The sequence below is a fragment of the Lissotriton vulgaris genome, chromosome 1_1, assembly GCF_964263255.1.
Source record: "Lissotriton vulgaris chromosome 1_1, aLisVul1.2, whole genome shotgun sequence".
NCBI lineage: Eukaryota > Metazoa > Chordata > Amphibia > Caudata > Salamandridae > Lissotriton > Lissotriton vulgaris.
The window spans coordinates 147,524,148-147,537,973 of NC_141685.1; the positions used below are offsets into that span (position 1 = coordinate 147,524,148).

The 13,826-nt window shown below is 45.6% G+C and overlaps 1 long non-coding RNA gene across 1 annotated transcript in view; it reads right to left on the reverse strand.

The window, feature by feature from the left end:
• Nucleotides 1-13,582, reverse strand: part of LOC147737867 (uncharacterized) — a 56,473-nt gene extending 42,891 nt beyond the window's left edge. The window contains exon 1 of the long non-coding RNA XR_015303733.1: nt 13,529-13,582. This is a non-coding gene — a long non-coding RNA (uncharacterized LOC147737867). The remainder of the gene's footprint in view (nt 1-13,528) is intronic.
• Between the last annotated feature and the right edge of the window lie 244 nt (nt 13,583-13,826).

Below are 13,826 nucleotides of genomic sequence, written 5' to 3' on the forward strand. Positions count from 1 at the left end.
TTTCTCTGCCCTTCTGCACGTCTGTTTCTGTGCCTCCAGTGCTTCTGAGAACCATGGATGTGAGGGGGTTTTCCCTTTGAAAGTCACTCTCCTTTGTGGGAAGTGACCTGAACTGGGGCATCCAACCACCCACTAAATTGCTTACAGGCTGTATTGCTGTCTGCATCAAGAACTGGGTAGGATGAGCGGAGTGTGTCAAGAAGAGCCTGAGGGTTGACTTTTGACCAGTCGGGATATGTAGTGTTCCTAAGAATTTCAGCGGGCCTCCCTGTGTCTTCTTTAATTTCTAATAAGAAGAAGACCAGCTTGTGGTCTGACCATGGAACCGGGAGAGTGCCAATTTTGTTTAGGCTCTGACATGAGGTGAAAAGACCATCTAAGGTATGGCCAGCACAATGAGTGTCGGGGTATACCTTTTGGTTCAAGGCAAAGTTTGCCAATGCATCCTTGAATGAAGCTCCCTTGGGATCAGAAGTTTTCTCCAAGTGTAGGTTAAAGTCTCCTAGAATTGTGTAGTCAGGGCCTATCACACTAGATTCTAAGAACGAACTTAGTAGCTCAATTAGAGGCGTTTTGGCACTGGGTGGTCTGTAAATTAATAGGCCATTGAACGTGTAATCGTTTGTGATCTTAATCTGAAAGATCAGGGTTTCACAGTCCGGGTTACTCCCTTTTTCTGAACTCTTGATCCTAAGCCCCTCTTTTGCTATGATTGCTAAACCTCCCCCGCGTTTCATTTTCCTGTCGGCTCTATAAATGGAGAAGCCCTCTGGGATAGCCAAGGTCAGATCGGCATCCGAGGCTTCATCTGCCCAGGTTTCCGTAACAAATAGTAGGTCAATTTTTTGGCTTTCAATCAGTTCCGCTGTGTGGATGTTGTGTTTAACCAAGAACCTGACATTGATTAAGCTAGCCTTGATAGTGTTGTTTCTATGATTTGGTATCTTGGACTGGTTTTGGGGCAGGTTTGGGTCCCCGGTAGATGCGAATGCAAAAGCGCGCAAGCAGGATGGACAGTTTTTACCTTCCTTCTGTAACTCGATAATGGGACATGTAGCTCTGGGTCTTAGCGATAGGTGCTCCTGGCTGGAGTAACTCAGCTGCCCTCTGTCAGGAAGATTTTGGGCAGGGAGTGTGGCCCTGGGCCCGGACGGGCGCAGACGGGCTTGCCTTAGGCGCGCCCGCTGCGATCGTCCGCTGCGCGGTCGAGAGTGTGATGTCATTTTATGCTGTCCGGGGGTGGGATCGTCCGGCCAAATGCACCGTCACCCAGCACCTTCCCTAAGATGGCGGCAAAACTAGCAACTAGCATAATGATGGATTCAACCCAGATCTCTTGGCTGGGGGTGAATGTTTTGATTTGTTCTGCATTCCGTCCATCAATTGTGTGTCTTTTGCTCTATTATCATTGCAGCACATAAATTCTATACCAGAATTCCGATGGTTCAATTAATAGTGAAACGGCTAATGATATGTTATTTTAATTTGATATCGTACACAAGTTACCCCTAAGCAGAAACTACTTTAAGGAGAAATTTAGCATTGGTACGTAGAACCCCTCTGTCTTTGTGAAGTTGAAAGAAAGGCTCTTGTATAGGTAATGCCTGAAGTTCATCAACTCTCCTTAGTGAGGTTATCGTTATGAAGAAAGCAACTTTCCATGACAGGAATTGTAACGGACATTTGTGCATTGGTTCAAAAGGCGGGCCCATTAGTCTTGTAAGGTCTATGTTTAAGTTCCACTATGGGGCAGGGGAATACTTGGCGGTATAACCCTTTTTAATCCTTCCATGAAGGCTTTAATCACTGGTACTCTGAAGAGAGATAGGTGTTGTCTATTTTGCAAGTGTGCAGCTACGACTCCCAGGTGTAAACAAATGGATGTGTAAGTTAATCCACATTGCTGTAAATGCAACAGTTAACAAATGATTCTGCACAAACGCATCAAGATGATTGATATTGTTGTTGTTACAATAGGCAACAAAACGTTTCCATTTGCTGCATAACATGCTCTAGTAGTAGGCTGTCTAGCTTCCTTGAGAATATTCATACAGTCTGGTTGTAGTTGTAAATAACTAAACTCTATCACTTCAGGAGCCAAATCGCTAGGTTGAGATCTCTGGGAATTGATGTCTGATTTCTCAATGGCTCGGAGTGAGGAGTCAAGGTGTGAGATGTAGCTTTTGATGTGGAACCACTGAGAGTTCTAAGGATGAGAGTACCAAGGTTGACGAGAACATGTGAGGGCTATTAAGATCAATGTGGGGGACGTTTGTCTGAGGGTCCGAACCAGTAATGGAATTAGCAGGAGAGGCGGAAAAGGGTAAGCAAATATCCCTGACCAAATCATCCGTAGGGCATTGCCTTTGGATGCTGGGTGTGGGAACCTGGATGCAGAGTTTGGGCCTTTTGCGTTGTTCACTGGAAAACCTCAGTTTTGAAAGTAGGGAAGAAGAACTTGGGGATGAAGTTTGTGAGAAGTTAGCCTTGTTGTGTTCTATCTAGGACCCCGATCAATATTGTGACCTCATGCCCCTATACGGCTATAATCAATACATATCCCTATAATGGCATAAACAATCAGAGCCATATTTCAGTAACTCGTCTCTGCAGCTCATGACAGTCCATGACACAGCAGAAGCCACTTCCTTAGATTCCTAGATAACACACCGAGTTCTTTCGACATCTCAAACCCCTCATGCAACCGGGGAAAGCCCCGCTTGCTTTGTTTTGATTAGTAATAGAACTCCTGCGAGCACTGTAAGAACGACCAGTTCTTAATGACATCTTTATTGACGTCTTATGTCCAAAAACGTACGTCAAACTCAGCACCTTTCAGGTATAAATATACCAATGCTGCCTTAAGCAAACACACAGTGGTGGTGAATACTGGAGCAGAAGAGCTGTCCCCTTGCAGAGAGCCCAGCAGATGCGAGAAGCCCACGGACGCTGCCCCTCCTCCTCCTTGACGCGCTGAGAAAGATGCTGTCTTTTCTCCTGCCGAGAAAATCCAGCTCCGGCGTTTCCAGCCTACCCTTGCGGGTAACTGGGATATTGGGTCCTGAGCGGAGATACCAGACCTCCTGCATTCTATTCCAGAGGTACGGTCTGACTAAACCCTTAGAGAGAATTCTTGAAACAAACTCTTGGCAAAACCAACTTAACTTAAACTGCTACTTACTTACTCCCTCCCATGTATTAGGCTTAGGTCAGGTACACCACGGTAGGCATAGTTAGAAGCACCAGTTGAGGTCGTTAGCTAATGTATATATGAATGTATATATTTTATTCATTTTAACCATCTTACGGGTAAGAAACCATATCAATGCTTTTATAGTATTATTTCGTAATACTCCTTTTACTGTACACACTTTTCATAATAACAAGTTTTGCAATTGTGGCAATTCATTTTTCTTGCATGAGAAGGAAGACTGCTCAATAAATAATATATTTTATTGAAAAACACCCGTCTCTCTATTCTCTGCATCCTGGTGAAAGTAAAATCTGCACAACTGACTGAGTGAAATAGCGGTCTATTGTTTCACACGACTCTAGAGATTGACTCTTCTTCTGAGGAGCAAAGTTGTCATGTTTATGCGGTTGTCGGAAGCTGAATCCCTTGTTGTCTGAGCCAGGGAAGCTGATCACTTCCTATTCAGTCAAGAAAGTTTCCAGTGACCTCTGAGCTAGCTGGCGCAAACCTAAATTAAGTCTAACATAGTCAGTAGAGACCTAGAAGACCGCAGTCCTACGTCTACACTGCAGTTTATGTTATTCCAATGCGCAGGGCCTATAGGGAAAATAGGAACTACACTACAGCCTGGCATATGATGTCCACTAGTTCTAGTGGGCACCATGCACCAGTCTAATCGACCCTTATTGATGGTGGTTGTAAAGTCAACCTTATAGAAAGCTATCCTAGTGGTAGCATGGACCAGTAGTCGTCAGGCTAAGACTTAGAGGCGAGTTAAGCACGTTGTTTTACCTTTTTTAATCCCTTGAATACCAAATGAAAGGACACCACACAAGGTATATATCAAATATATATTTATTTATTCTAAACACAACCCCTCTGCACTCTTTATGAGGTCAGAGGTAAAAGCACAATACAAGTTACTTAATTAGCATACGATAAGTTGCACAAATACAGTTATGCCCTAGGGGCCTCACAAACGATACACTAAAATATTGGTATAAGAACCAGTTTTGGAATAGAAAGCAGGCCTATAGCCTGTGGAATCGCTGGGGCTCTCTAAACAACCAACGGTTAGGATGCAGGAGGACCACGGGAGACGCGTGCAGTGACCAAACACAGTCGCAGCTTACCATTGACTTTCTATGGGAAACGAAGAAGTTACAAAGTTACAGATTATGGGCACACGGGAGTGAACTACGATGGAGCCCTTTTAGACTAGGACACTAGGAGAGTCAATACCCGCAGGGGCACCAGAGTACTCGAGTTACCTCACCCAGGGAAGCCGGGTGCGTAGGTGTCTTTTCGTTTCGGGTTTCGTCGTCGATTCCAATGGAGAGCTGCGAAGAAGGGCAGAAGGCGACCGGAGGAAAAGTGTCCAGGTGGATCCAAGAGTGGATTGAAGATCTGAAGAACCTGAAAGCAGAAGGGACAGAGTCTGGGTCACTAGCCAGTGACCAGGAAGGAACCAGGAAGGAACCAGGCGATTTCGGGTGATTTCAGGTGAAGAAGTGAGGCTTGTCTCTGCAGCCACGAGGACCAGGAGGCGTCGACGATGACCAGGAGCTGGATTCGAGCTGTCCCACGAAGGATCTAGTGGACTGCGGTGTCGGTATCTGGATTGGACCCAACAAGCCTTGGCAAACGCAATCTACGCAGGAGATGAAGATTGGCTTCGGAGCAGACCAGCAAGGTCTGAGGTGCTTATCCTTTGTAGGGAAGCTGGAGCAAGCCTGGAGCAACCAGGAAAGCGAGTTAGTTTTAAAAGAAAGTCTTCCAGGGGCTCACTAGCCAAAGGGCAAGGAACCGCGAAGACGTGTCGAGCTGAAATGCAGGAGCGGGCCCCACGGGACACTCATAGAGTGTGGAGGCCTGTGCGTCGGTGCAAATGTGGCTCGGATCTGGGGCTTCAAGCACCCCAAAGCACAACTTCCAAATACCTCGGAAAGTAGATCCAGCTTGCAAAATACAGGATGTCCAGGAGTTCCGTATCACGTATCTCGTGTCCGCCACGGGTCTCAGCTTTGCTGGGAACGTCGAGCAGCGTCAGAGATGTCTGGAAGTCTGTGTCCTGTGTCACAGAGTCTTCAGGATCCGGCGGGAGCCTCTACAATGCAGACCGGCAAGATGCTTCTTGGTGCCTGTTTGAACAGGCACCAAGGAAGTGTCTTCCGTCTTCCATTATTTTTAGACACAGTCACAAAGTGGAAGGGGTACCCTGGGGACCCCTTTGAAATTGCGACTGCATTACCACCCTCTTGAAGAGGGTGGTAATTTGCAAGTGTTTTGCGACCGCAATTGTGGTCACAAAACATTCACACATAGCTTTGCGGATGCAATTAGGAAGGGAATGCCCCTTCCTAATTGCGACTTGCAATTCTTAAATAGAGAGTCGTAAATAAACTGCGACTTGCTATTTTGAAATTGTACACGGCCAACAGTGATTTTGCATGTGCAAACGGGTTCGCAAACCTGTTTGCGCATGCAAAATTACGTCGTACATCTGGCCCACTGTGATTGATTCCACTGACTCGCTAGACATTGTTGCAGAGGACGCATGTGAAGCCTTACATGAGGTACGATTGCAACGTAGGATGCAATCATTCCCAGCAGATGCATGAAGACTTTGGCGGGTAATGATTGGTTGAGTTGAAATTGTAATAGTGTGGCCTGGATATTGTGAATCCTGGCTATATTGGGAGCGGCTAGAGCTTTGAGAGTGTTGATGGAAGCTCCCAGATAAGATTGCACTTGTGCCGGAAACAGGTGAGATTTTTGTGCAATTATTGTAAACCCCAACTGGTGAAGTAGATGTACTGTTGTCTGATTGTGTAGTGTCCTTGGTGAGAGAGAGGATGGCCTGGGTGTCGTGGGGGTAGGATACTATACTGAGTCTGTGCTGTTTGACGATGGTGGTGAGGAGGGCCATGTAGATGTTGAAGAGCGTGTGGCAGAGCTACGATCCTTGTGGTACTCCGCAGTTGATTTCTGTGGGTTTGGAGAGGAAGGGTGGCAGTCTGATTCTTTGGGTTCTGCCAGTGAGGAAGGAGCGGATACAGTCAAGGGCGGTTCCCTGTATGCCGGCGTCATGGAGTCTGCCGGTGAGTGTGCGGTGGGGGACGGTGGAATGCCGCAGAGAAATCAAGTAGGATCAGAGCTGCAGTGTGCCCTTGGTCGAGGAGGGTGTGGAAGTTGTCTATGGCAGCGAGGAGAGCGGTCTTGGTGCTGTGGTTGCTGCGGAATCCAGATTAGGAGGGGTTGAGATGGGAGTTTTCTTCGATGAATTTTGTTAGCTGGGCATGGACGATCTTCTCTGTGACTTTGGTTACGAAGGGGAGGAGAGAGATGGGTCGGTAGTTCTTGAGGTCGGTGGGGACGCTGAGGGCTTCTTGAGCAGGGGTCTGCCTTTGGATTTGTTTCCTCTATATCCTCCTCTGTAGAAACCTTTGCAAGAGGAAGCATTTTAGTCTGAGGATGTTGTTTGGGACCCTGCTATGTAAAACGAGCGGCGAAAGGAGCCTCTATTGGATGGGGACTGGGGTGCTCCAATGGATTTTGCTACTTCAGTGTCCTTTTTATTCTTTTCTAAGGATTGGTCAACTACAGGACCAAACAGGTGTTCTTTGTCAAAGGGAGTGTTCAACACGGGCTGTTGAACCTCAGGAAACCCTGAGATCCTAAGCCATGCATGCCTTCTGTGGAGAATGCTAGTATTGATCTCCTGGGCTGAGATCCTAAGCCATGCACGCCTTCTAAGGAGAATGCTGGTATTGATCTCCCGAGCTGGAATCCTAAGCCATGCACGCCTTCTAAGGAGAATGCTGGTATTGATCTCCCGAGCTGCGGTGTCTGCTGCGTCTAAAGCACATCTCATTGAGGACTTAGAAATGAGTCTCCCCTCTTCAACTAACTGCTGTGCCTTAGTTTTGTGTACGCCTGGGAGATATTGGAGCAGTTGCTCCATCTCATCCCAGTGCGCCCTGCCGTACCTAGCTAGTAGGTCCTGTGTGTTTGCGATGCGTCAGTGGTTAGGGGCTTGAACAGCTACTCGTTTCCCCGAGGCATCTGTAAGTTTGGATTCTTTATCTGGGGGAGGTGCATCCCCACAGGTTTGCGAGTTAGCTCTTTTGCGAGCGTTGGACACTACTAGAGAGCCAAGAGGTAATTGTCCCTTAATAAATGCAGGATATATCTACCCTTGGAGTTAAAATACATGCTCTGACAGGGTCTTTAAAGAGATCATCTGCATGCCGCATCATGCCTTCAAGCATAGGGAGTGTTTGACTTGACCTGTGCGTAGACTCAAGTGTTTCAAATAGAAAGTCCTCCTCTAATGTCTCTTTATGTGATGGTACCCCCATGATACTCTGCTGCTCTGGCAATGAGCTGATCATAAGCCATATTATCATCTGGTGGTGATGGCTTTGCTGGGTAAAGGTCCGGTTCATTGCCTCCTGGAGGTCAATGGTGTAATCATTCCACGGGTCTGCAGGCAAATGAGTATCATCATCACCTTGTCCACATCTGGATCTGGATGTGGAGATCCCTGAGGTGTTATGTGTAAGGGCTCTTTAATTATTAACTGTGGAAAAGAGGGTGGAGGTAGGGAGGGTTGTGGCGCAGGATAAACATGGCTAGTAGCCATCTCCTTCTTCTTTAAGGGAATCTTATCAGAAGTGTCCTCTCCAGGATGCTTGTGCTTCGCTGGATTTATGTCCAGTATCAGGATTCATTACAAATGTATTTTGTATGGGATCCAATTTGGCCTTAAGGACGTCTAAAATTGGTTCTGGAGGCTCAAGAACATTGTCCTCGGATTTCGGCTAGTCTTTAGAATGTTTCGGCTCAGAAGCGAGATTGTGTTTCGAAGCGGAGGGTTTTGGCTCCAAACCAGATCTGTCCTTGGAGCCTGATGATTTCGGATCCGAAGGAAATTTCTTCTGACTTGATCCGGAGCTGGAAGGCTTGACGGTTTGTTTTGGTGCCGAGGGACTTGGCGTTGGAAACATTGTCTCGGAGCCGACTGTGACCCGAAGGCAGAGGTGGTGCCATAGCCTTATGAGTTTTAGAAGAGGATTTAGGGGGCAAGGGTTCTTCGGTACTCACTGTACCATGTGCCGAAGGCACATCTTGGGACTCCAGATAGATTTAGAGCTCGGAATCAGACTCTGGAATCGAGAGGGCCTCTTCTACTACGGAGGATGCTTCTATCTCTTCTTGGTTAGATTCTTCTGCAAAGATATCCAGTGTGTTGAATGCTTTGGCGCTGCCTCTCTCGTCATCGAGACTGATGATCGGGTAGAGTCCTCTTGGACCACAACGACTTACAAGCGTCGCAGTCTTCCTCCTTGTGCTCCGGAGAGAGGCATAAGTTACAAACTTGATGTAGGTCAGTGTGAGGGTACTTGGTGTGGTACCAAGGAAAGAAATGGAATGGAGTCCGTTCCATTTGTAGAAGGCTGGCCCTACGTAGCCCGACGGTTGCCCGCAAGGTTTTCTATCGAAAATGGATAGTTTGTTGATTGATCTGAAACGCAGAGAACAAAGAAATGCATACTGAAACAATACTGTCGAGGGTAAAGTGGACTGCCTACCGAGGGGAACCTGAAGAACGGTTTCGGAGCGCAGCAATACACATCCAAACCCGTTGGGGGTAAAAAACTATCTAACAATGGAGTCAATGCCCATGTGCACTATCACCGAAAGGAAGAGTCACCTTACCTCGTGACTGGAAAGACTTCTTCAAAGAAAAACAACTTGCAAACATCCGGACCCAACACAAGATGGCAGGAGTATGCAAAGCAATTACATCTACAGCACACATGCCTCAAACATAGGATTAATGGCCCCGAATCCCTGTGGTGGTATCTGGTCATGTTGTGGCTGAGTGTGCCATGTGATACGGCAGGCTATAGTGCTTGGTGTGATTTGGTCATTTTTGACAAGGTGAAGTGTTGAACGGTTAGGGACATTTTGATTTTCTTTGTTTTTGGGATCATGTGATATAGTGCGGTACCTACCGTATGATGTAAATACATTACATTGCTAATGTACCATAAGGATGTGGGGTGAGTGTTTTTAGAACCAAAGCCTTGCTGATTATATGCAGAATAACAGGTCTGGGAGGTCACTACTGACTAGAGGAGGTTAGCAGCTACACAGGCCTTGGGCATTGATCCTATTGAGGATAATATGTGTCGGGCCACTGGTGACTGGAGCTGGCTAGTAACAACGCTGGCCTCTGTTATTCATTACAAGCAGGGTAACAATACATGTCAATATTGACTGGAACTGGTTGGCAGTAGAGTTGACCTCTGGTTTTGAATATTTGCAGGATTTAAGGTACAGGGGTCACTACTGACTGGAGTTACTAAGCAGGATAATAGGTCTCATGGAGCCAATACTGACTGAAGCTGGTTAGTATGATCACTAGTCCCAAGGTGCTACTAATGACTCAAGTTGGCTAGAATGATAACAGGTCCCAGGGGCCAGTACTAACAGGAGCTGGCTAGTAGGCTTACATAGAGGTCCAAGGGGCCACTACTAACTGGAGCTGGCTAGTAGGCTTACATAGAGGTCCAAGGGGCCACTACTGACTGGAGCTGGCTAAAAGAATAACAGGCCCAAGGGTGGTGGGGGTGCGAGTAGCACCAGTGACCAGAGTTGGCTAGAAGCATTGACAACATTTGGTATTGATTAAATACAGGATTCCAGGTCACAGGAGGCACTGCTGAATACGGCTGGCTTGCAGCAGTGGTGGCCTCTAGGAAGAAGGAATTCAGAAAGCATAACTGGATATACTGGTTTCCTTAATACCGATAATTGGTTACACATGAATGCCACAACGTGCATTGATATATTACATTACCAAATTACAATATTCTTATATTAATTTGATGTGTCTGTTCGCCTTAATATGCCTACAAAGTTACATGATTCTATTAGGGCCCAGAACCATTTTATTTAGTGATGTCCATCTGCACACTTTCCTGCATCTTGTAGTAAATTGAATATTGACAAACAGAAGTGTTATTTCCAGAAACAGTGAATTCTGCAGGTTGTCTGTGTATCTTTATCTGCACCTCACGGACTCCTCACATTCCTCTCGAGAGAAGATCCTGCCTCCTACTCATTAGTGTTGTTTCAGTAACTGTTTCTATCACGTGTTCATGTTTCATTGACTTGTATTAGGAGAAAAGTGTGTAAAAATACATTGTGTAGCATTAGCATTATATACTCCAACTTGCTTTAGGGTGGATGCTCTCGTCCATTGCAAAGACAATTGTCACTTGTTAGTTTGCTTGGCCTTTTGCTATTTTTGTATTTAATGTATGATAGATTTGTTGGCCTCCCGGTGTGCTGTGTTTTATTTTACAAATCATAAGAGATGACGAGGAAAATGACAGTCCAGTATACACATTCTTCATATAAATCAACTCACAGTATACTGTTCTGGAGGTTCAGTCCCACAGACATTATCTCTAACTGAACGCAGGCACCCTAGGAAGCATGTGCTTTTAAGACCAGTTGCCCTCTGATGCGGCGTCCTCGCTATTGGATAAGACAAAATGTCCTGAATTTTATGAGGGTTACCGTATCTAGTGCACTCTGTTAGACAGCACTCATCTGTGGTAGTAAGATGGTAATAGGCACCTTATCACCTATGCACGGTGCAGGGCTTTGAGTTACAGAGCTCCTCACGCTGTGGAGAAGATTAGGTCACATTTACCCATTTTCCCATATTTGGTCCTGATGAAATGCCAACAGATTGCTCCATGACTACACAAGGCATGAAAAAAGTTGACCTGAAGTATAGACCCCAGCTTACCAGCAGGTCCATAGGTGATCGACACTTTCACACAGTGATAGGGGCCATTAGTTCCTCAATTTCTCTGCCACTGTTTTTAATCTCAACATGGACCAGGAAGATCACATTAACTATATTGTGGCAACTGGTTGATAGTTGATCTTATATTCAGACTTTCACCAATCTCACATCTTATGACACAACATCCTCTGTCCTACTATGCTCATCCAGCGTACTTAATAAAACATCTGCAACAAAGTGCCCTCTGGTGGTACCCGCCAGGCATTGTAGCGCTGGCCTGGTGAGGAGTATAGCCCAATGATGAAGCATGTCACCTTAAGGTGAGTGAACGCAACTTGTCTTAAAAGCACATGCTTCCTAGGGTGTCTGCGTTCAGTTACAGATAATGTCCCTGGGACTGAACCTCTGGAACAATATTCTGTGATTTGACTGTTTTATTTTAACAAATGTACATAGCAGATATTGGCGCTTACTCGTTTCACAAAAATGATCGGATACCTGCCTCCGAGCGCACTTCTTACAGACGAGTATGGAGTTATCATGTTGCCTCTACAAGCTCCTTACCTGTGCGAGTTATCAGGAAAGATGCAGGGGGCAGACCCAAACCAGCCACACGTGGAGATCAATGACAAATACTGAAGAATTAAAAGAGCTTCCAAGTGACCATTACTTATTTGACCTTGAAAATAAAAGACACGTTTTTAGTATTCTGGTGACTCATGACCATAAAAAACAAAGGTTATAAATTCAATATTGTGTCAAATACTTAAAAAATGGAACTGGATGTGCTGAATCGGATGTTGTCCCAGGTCATGCATGACAGACACCTTCCACCACTATTGCTTATGGGACTTGCAGTTTTGTTTTTCTCATTAAAAGGATGGGCTCTAAAGTCCCAGTGGCCAAAATCAGAGGCCTGACGGAGGATGAAGCATGAGTGCTCTGCTTAGCAGTGAGATGACTGAAAGTTCCCCAGCCCTTCCATTCTTTGACAGACAGAGGCTCGTCGGCCATTTATATTTTTTTGCAACAACAAAGAAACGTTTATTGCAGCTTGTGTCACTGAAGAGATAAAACGCCTGGGCGTGTTTCATTAACTACTGACAAACATGAACAAACAAGAACATGAGTTTCTGGAAAACTATCAAGCACCCGATCAGAATCAGCCGCCCTTCACACCCAGGAATTCTTGAGGCTTTGGAGAGGGTGAATTGCATGTGGTATAAGAGGAACACTACATCGACTCAAAGCTCACTTCTCAGGGATGTACTGAAATGCCAGCCTCAGGGCACACTTAGCCAGCTCTTCACCTCCTCCTCCTCAAACTGTTGACCAGCTATCAGGGCAAATGAACCTGCAGCAAAGCATCGCTGGCTTGGTTCCACACCGGACCAGGCAAGGTGGTCAACTCCATACTCCTCTGAGTCAGCAAGCCCTCTGGTCGAGCCAGTCCTAACCCCACATGAATGTTCCCCATCACAACTATTTTAATGGTACTAAGTTATGTTTCTGCCAAATGTATGAGTCAAAAAATGAAAGGTTTTACTATGAAGTGCTGAAAGAGAAATCATTAAGTTTTTCAATATTTCGGAGTCTGCCACAGTACACAGGAGCATTATTTCTCTACAGCAGCAAATCATGTATGTGCCCTGCAGAAAGCACGTTTGAATGAAACATGGAATGCATTGCAGCCAAAGATCTGTGGTGCAATATCATAGTAAGATAACTTGTGCTATTATTCCAGCAGAACGAAATGCCATTCCTAATGTGTACGTCATTTTAAAGACGGTGCCAGGAAATGTATGGTCAGTGTTGTTGTTCTGCCAGTTAAAAGAAAATCTACATTAATGTGTCAGGAAATAAAATACTATGAGAAATCCTACTCTATGGCAGGGTGCTACCTGCTACTGTATTGCAGGTTACTTCCATCATACTCTGATTTATACATACATACTCCAGGGGGCTGCCAGCTATCGGGTCTGCACACAGCAGTCTGGAGCCACTCAGGAAGGAGGTAAGCTCTACATTTCATCTTAAGTCCTTAGGTTACATTCACAGCCTGATAGATCCAGAGAACGTTATCCACGCTCTAACTGAGTCGAGCAGATAGACGTATCACATCATAGGCTGTGTTGTGTGCTGGGTGATGCCTGGCATCTTATTATCGTTGGCGGGAGGATGAAGCTCTGATAGGAGCTACTACAAGAAGAAAAGAGAAACAGGATCACAGATCGCCGCAGAGCAACAACTGCCCAGAAGCTGAAGAAAGAACTCTGGAACAGCAAACCTCCTACACCCTGGAGATTTTCCAGGATAAGCAAATAATGGTAATGAAATGCAAACTGCAGCATTAAGGTCACACACTACAACATCGTTCCCTTTAAACCAAAGGTAACAGCCTACAAGAAAAAACTAAAGAAAAAGCATCACAACTAGAAAATGCATTTTCAAAAGCTGCAAAAGAGGAACAGTTAATACAAATGAAAAACATTAATCTTTGTTCGTACCTTAGTAATGTGCTTACTTCTGGGCTTCACTCCATCTGCAGCAATAACGCTCTGAAAGGAGATAATACTGCTGTGAGTCTCAGATACTTCAGTGTTACTGGTCTCAGTCATGAAGACTGCGGTGTCGGAAGATAACTTTCTCTTATTTGGCTTTATAGATCCACCAGTCATTCCATCGCTTTTAGCAGACACGCTACTGTCGGCAGCATCATAACTTCAGGCAGACCAGCAATTCGGATATCAGCACTAATATTGGTTGAATATTCAACAAGCACGGTCTCGGCTTACCAAGCAGCAC